The sequence below is a fragment of the Eptatretus burgeri genome, chromosome 1 (genome assembly GCF_056783735.1).
Source record: "Eptatretus burgeri isolate ZD-2024b chromosome 1, Ebu_testis_v1, whole genome shotgun sequence".
NCBI lineage: Eukaryota > Metazoa > Chordata > Myxini > Myxiniformes > Myxinidae > Eptatretus > Eptatretus burgeri.
The window spans coordinates 153,219,521-153,226,460 of record NC_140961.1 but is presented as its reverse complement, the minus strand read 5'-3'; positions in this window follow the sequence as shown (position 1 = coordinate 153,226,460).

The window sequence follows — 6,940 nt, the reverse complement described above, 5'->3', positions numbered from 1 at the left end:
CAGTTTGTGGATCATGCTTCCATGAAGATAGGCAAACATTAGTTTTGTGGTTTTTAAATTTAAAAAAAACAACATATGATGAGTGATGCTTATTATTCAATTAAGTGCAAAGGCATGACAGCATCCCTATTGGAAGCATTAAGTGGAACGGGTGGTGGTGGGGGGTGGGGGTGCAAAGCATAAATGTGTTGAGAATGTGTGGTCACGGTGTGGACTGTGTGGTCAAGAAGGTTAGATTTACACCTGGACGAGAGACATCATAGGTAAGTCATGTGTAAAATTTGCACTGAGAAAGCATTGAGCGTCCATCAAAGAGCAGCGAAGGGTAAGGACGTTGTTGTGTAAAACCTGTTTAGAGACTTTGCCAGGTGGAGGACTTCAGGTGAGTTAAACGGGCCTATAAATCACTATGTATGAGCTTTGGAAATCCTCCTCCCACCCCTTCCTCACCTCTGCCCTCTCGTAGTCCCATGGTGGAGACCACACACCAACGGGTATAAATGAGCTGCCATGAATGGGATGCTTCTGCAGAGGCACAAAGTGGCCGAATGGCTTATTGCAGGACCAGCGTCATGCGGGAAGGTGGGCCAAATGATGTAACAGCTGGGCATGCATCTGTCTGTCTCTGTCTCTCTCTCTCTGTCTGTCTGTCTGTCTGTCTGTCTGTCTGTCTGTCTGTCTGTCTGTCTGTCTGTCTGTCTGTCTGTCTGTCTGTCTGTCTGTCTGTCTGTCTGTCTGTCTGTCTCTCTGTCTCTCTGTCTCTGTCTGTCTCTGTCTCTCTGTCTGTCTCTGTCTCTCTGTCTCTCTGTCTCTCTGTCTCTCTGTCTCTCTGTCTCTCTGTCTCTCTGTCTGTGTCTGTCTCTGTCTCTCTGTCTGTGTGTCTCTCTGTCTGTCTCTGTCTCTGTCTCTCTGTCTGTGTCTGTCTCTGTCTCTCTCTGTCTCTCTCTGTCTCTCTCTGTCTCTCTCTGTCTCTCTGTGTCTGTGTCTGTCTCTCTCTGTCTCACTTTGCAAACTCCATTGGCCAGACATGCAAGTGTGTGTGAGATTGGTGCCATTGAGGTTTTAGTTTATTTGGACAATAGGTTTCTGTATTTCTTTCCTCTTATTCATTGCCCTCTGCACTCGATTCATACGAGTTTTGCTGTCTCGACTCCACATGTCATTTTATTTTCCAACTAAACAACCTCGAATAATTGTGTGTGTGTGTGTGTGTGTGTGTGTGTGTGTGTGTGTGTGTGTGTGTGTGTGTGTGTGTGTGTGTGTGTGTGTGTGTGTGTGTGTGTGTGTGTGTATGTGCGCGTGTGTGTGTGTGCGTGTGCGTGCGCGTGTGCGTGTGCGTGTGCGTGCGTGTGTGCGCGCGTGCGCATATATATATATATATATATATATATATATATATATATATATATATATATATATATATATATATATATATATATATATATATATATATATATCCAAAACCATGAAACCTTTTGGCCCAAAACTTTGCAGGCATACAAATAGAACTCCAAGGGAGTGCGTGAGTGAAAACTGGTTATTTGGGTAAATTAAAACACCCCTTTTGAAGATAATGAAAGGCTTATCTTTGCTCAGCCCAACTTCACCTTTTTGGGGTCATTGCCACCGTTTTGATTTGGCCAACTGAAAATGCTTTTCCTTGGAAACCCGATCGACTCTCACGGATTAATTAAAGTATCCTTTACCTCCATATGCCATTGATGATTAACAATCATATTTCAATTGTACATTTTGAGTGATGATAAAATGTTGCCAATTAAACTTGGATGATTATTAAATTTAAAAGTAAATGTTTTTACCATACAGCACAATGTATTGTTTTAACCCTTAAATGGGAAATGTATTCAAATACAACATGTATCTTACATCTATGTACTCAAACATGTATCTTACATCTATGTACTCAAACATGTATCTTATTTAGCTCAGGGATTCTCATATCTAAACAATTATATTGGCATCTGAAAGTCTGGCTGGAGGTTCCAGTCTGGCTTCAATGGAGTGTGTGTTTCGGTCATGTGCAGATGCATCTTCACACTCAACTTCAAATTGTAAATTATTCCTCAGCCCTTTGATTTCGGGCTGACCTCCTGACCTCTGGATAACCACAACCTGGGGCCATGTGTGATCTATTCCAGCACCCAAAGTGCTGCAGTCTTGGCACAATTCTGTCTCAAGGATGACCAGATGGTGTCTTGTGATCTTACCCCCCCCCCCTTACCCCTGAATGTTATATGAGAACTCAAAAAATCCATGCAAGGCAGAATCAGAGGAACAGCGTGTTGCTTGCTTATGTTATTGAATCTCCTCTGGTTCTTCATATGCATACGTGTCTTTTAATAAATTACTCAAATGTACAAGAGGAATTGAGATTATTCAACGCAAGTAATGACCGCAATACAAATGATTATAAAAGCATAATATGAATGTTATTACAAAACAATATCCCCCCCTCCCCAATGTTTTTTTTTTTTGTTGTGAAGTGCGTTATTCCTTCTGACACCTGACACCCTCACGGAAGTAAATTGTATTTTTGGGAATTTATAATGTTAAGGCACGGCTTCCAAATCTCAGTCATCAGAATGATTGAGTAACGTGTGTGTGTGTGTGTGTGTGTGTGTGTGTGTGTGTGTGTGTGTGTGTGTGTGTGTGTGTGTGTGTGTGTGTGTGTGTGTGTGTGTGTGTGTGTGTGTGTGTGTGTGTGTGTGTGTGTGTGTGTGTGTGTGTGTGTATATATATATATATATATATATATATATATATATATATATATATATATATATATATATGTATATATGTATATATGTATATATGTATATATGTATATATCAGCAATGCCAACCCTCCCGATTTCATCGGGAGGCTTCCGAAAATTCACCCAAACTCCCGCCCTTACGATCACTATCCTTATCCTCCCGAAATTTTGATATTTTTGCACTGTTCACTAATCAGAATGTACTAGTATGAGAATTGAATGAAAAGCATCGTCTGCTACGTATAGCATGTGGTAACTCCATAACGTTCGCTGCTTCCAAATTGTACGTAAAAAATTGCAAATTCAAATGAGGAGCAGCGAAACATTGGGTCTGGATCTCGCTTATGCGATCATGCACTGAGATTTAGTGCATGCGGTATGTGTGCAATACAGTGCATGCGGTATGTATGCACAGTGTATATGCATGCGATACGCTCACTGTATGCAGCTGGGCCCCGTACCAGCCCGGCGGTCGCGACCACCGTGCGGTGTTTAATTTAACAGCCGCTAGAGTTCTACGAGTCGCGCTGCAGCTGTGGAACATCGACTTCGAAGTTACCGATGCTTCAAGCCCTCGATGTTGATTACGAAATGGCAGAAAAGAAGCTTACGAAGACCAAGAAATGGTCTCAGAAGTACAAGACCGAATACATTCTCCAATACCCGTGTATTCGAAAGTCTGAAAGAGGAATTCATCATGCGTATTGTACAGTATGCAGCGTTGATATTTCAGTTGAGCACGGAGGTCGCGATGATATTCGGAAGCACGTTGGAAGCAAACGGCACACAGACATTGCAAAGGAGAGATCTTCGAGCATGAGTACCGGTACACTTCTGAATTATTTCACCAAACAAGGGACAAGCGAGGAAGAGGATGTTACCCGAGCGGAACTTCTCTTTCGTGGATTTATTGTGGGACATAACTTGCCCATATCAGTCTCAGATCATGCTGGACCTCTATTTCAAAAGATGTTTCCAGATTCAAAAGTTGCTTCAAAGTATGGATGTGCAAGAACAAAAACTTGCAAGATGTGCAAGATGTGCAAGAACAAAAAAAATAAAAAATAAAAAAAAATAAAAAAAACAAGAACAAAAAAAAAAAAAAAAAAAAAAAAAAAAAAGAAAAAAAAAAAAAGAACAAGAACAAAGAAGAAAAAAAGAACACTGGTCAACAATTTTTTACTTTCTGAATGTTGTCTAGATTTCTACAAGTGAATTAGGGTATTCTGGCACTGCTGAATCAGGAAATGGCATCCGTTTCTCTCCATCAGGTCAGAATTTTGTGCTAAGTTGATTTGAAAAAAATCAGATCTTGTGACAAAATCAATTACATTTTTGTGGCATTATCAGCTGATTTTTGTCAACACATATCATCCTAAACATGTTTTTAAGAAAAAAAAAATGTTTTGCCAACAACATTTATTGATTACATGATAGAAACATCGATTACTGTCATCTGAATGGTGGGCATTGATAAAGGTAAGTACAAGTAAATTGCATGTTGCGTCACCACTGTTCAAACTTCAGGGCTTGAACTTCCGTTTCTTCGAACTCCTGGAATGTTCAGCGGCAAGGGAGGTCTCTCTTCAGATTCCAACAGTAGTCAGCCATCATGACTGCGTCCCAACGACCCTGATACCTGGTCTCCATCTCCTTCATGTCCTGATGGAATCTCTCCCCCTGCTCGTCACTCATTGAACCCAGGTTCTCAGGAAACCGGTTCATATGTGAAAATAGGTAGTGCAACTTGATGCTCATGTTGCGACCCAGGTATCTGAACGCAGTCAGCATGTTGTTGACAAGTTCTGCGTAGTTTCTGGCCTTATTGTTGCCAAGAAAGTTCTTCACTACCAAAACAAATGTCTTCCACGCTTCCAGTTCCACTTCGTTCATTGAGTTTTTGAACTCTGGATCTCTGATGAGCTGACGGATCTGAGAACCATCAAAGATGCCAACTTTCAACTTCTCCATGGTCAATCCTGGAAAAGCCTGGCACAAGTAAGTGAAGCAGTCACCATCTTTGTCCAGAGCCTTGGTGAACTGCTTGATTAAGCCGAGCTTGATGTGCAGCGGTGGGAAGAGTATTCTGTCTCTGTCCACCAGAGGGTCGTTGATGACGTTCCTTTCTTTGCATGGCACCAATTCCTCCCGCACAGGCCAGTCCTTCTTCATGTAATGCTGAGCACGGTCCCTACTATCCCACATGCACAGAAAACATGGGTACTTGGTGAAGCCAGACTGTTGTCCCAACAAAAAGTTCACCATCTTCAGGTCAACACAAATAAACCACTTATGCTGATCATAACCAATTTTCTCCAGCACGTACTTCACCGCTTCATACTTCTCCTTCAGTGTAGTCGAGTGAGCGATGGGTACAGAGGCAAACTGGTTGCCGTTGTGTAGCAGAACACATTTCAGTGATCGCTTGCTGCTGTCAATGAACAGTCTCCAATCTTTGGGTTCGTACTGTGGCACTCCAAGCTTGAGCAGAAGCGCATGTCATAAATTGGCGCATGTAGGTATTGTACATTCTTCAGAGTTCGTTATTTCAAGAAATACAACTTTTTTGTATCACATTATTACAAAATCTGCCCCATTAACTTTAGTTTTGATCCATGAACTTTATGCTTTGCCTCACCAATTTTTGGAAGATTTTGAGGTTTTATGACTTCAAACTGATCCCTTTTCGACATAATCACCTAGAACTATCGTACCTGAATACTTCTTGTCATTAAAATAATTATTTCCAATTAAAACAATTATTTGACATGATATTTTACCCCCACCAACTTCTTCTAAAATGCTCCACACATGTTTACATGTGAACAAAAATGTAAAAAACGACATGTGGCCATATCTCAAAAACTTGACCTGATTGAACAAAATTAATGTGAGTTTTGGATTCAGCGCATCAGATTCGTCCCTAAATCAGCTTAAAAAATGCAAACAACAAATTTGTTGTTGACCAGTGTAATTGGTGAGTTGTCAAATGTTACTGCTTCATCTATTGCCGATATTGCTAGACTAGCTCCATTTAGCCTAGCTACTACAGACGGTAGCAATGACAGTGGTGAGGCCCAGCTATATCCTGTCCTGATTTCGTACTATGACAACAGTGCTGGGATTGTGAAGCAAGGTTTGCTAAGTTTGCCTGCGTGCAAACAAGATTCCACTGGAGAAAACATTTTCAAACTGCTTGATCATGAGTTCAGTGACAGGAAAATTCCGTGGGAAATTGTGTTTCCTTTTGTGCTGATAATGCCTCTGTCATGGTGGGCAAGCACAAAGGAGTCGCTGCTTATATCCACAAACAAAATCCAGAGTGCTACATCATGGGATGCCCTTGCCATATGATGCACAATACAGCCAAGAAGGCGGCTCAGGCCTTACCCATTGAATTAGATGACTTTCTCATCGATATTTACTACTACTTGGACAAAAGTAGTAAACGCGTCAAAGGAGTGAAAGCACTGCAAGAACTCTGTGATGCCCCGACACACAAGATTCTGAAGCATGTCGCAACAAGGTGGCTGTCCCTTGGTCAGTGCCTCGACAGGCTGATTGAACAGTGGGAGCCACTTCGCCTCTTCTTCAAAGAAGAAGTACGAAGAAAAATGCAACCAACTGTAGCCAAGACTCCAACAACGAGCAAGAAGGACGGCACTGTATCTACTGCCAGTACTGGCACTGCAGGATCAAGCACTCGTGGAGCAGCATTCACCACTACCACTGCAGTATCTGCTGCGAAGAAGACAGCAGGGACAGCACCAAAACCAATGCTGAGAGCAGGTAGCATCACCGGCCCTTCATCACGTTCATCTACAAAGCAGATTCCTTCAGAGTCGAGAAAGACTGTGATAGTCCCATCTACAGGCAAAGAAGGACCCAAGTTAAGTTCTGCTTTTGCCAAATCACTTGATAGAAGCTCAGCAAAACCTTCGAATCAGAGGTCTTCTTCCTTGGCTGCACCTACCTCAAGCTCTCTCCTCAAACGTAAAATTGGATCTGGTACTACGAGTCTCACCTCTTCTGCTGGCAGTAAACGCAAGTGTGATCGCCCTGCGGCTAAGTGTACTACGAGTTCTACAACTAAAAGCGCATCTTCCTCAAACACTGTGCAGGAATCTAGAGAAAAACGTGTCAACAGGATGTTCTTGTCTCCAC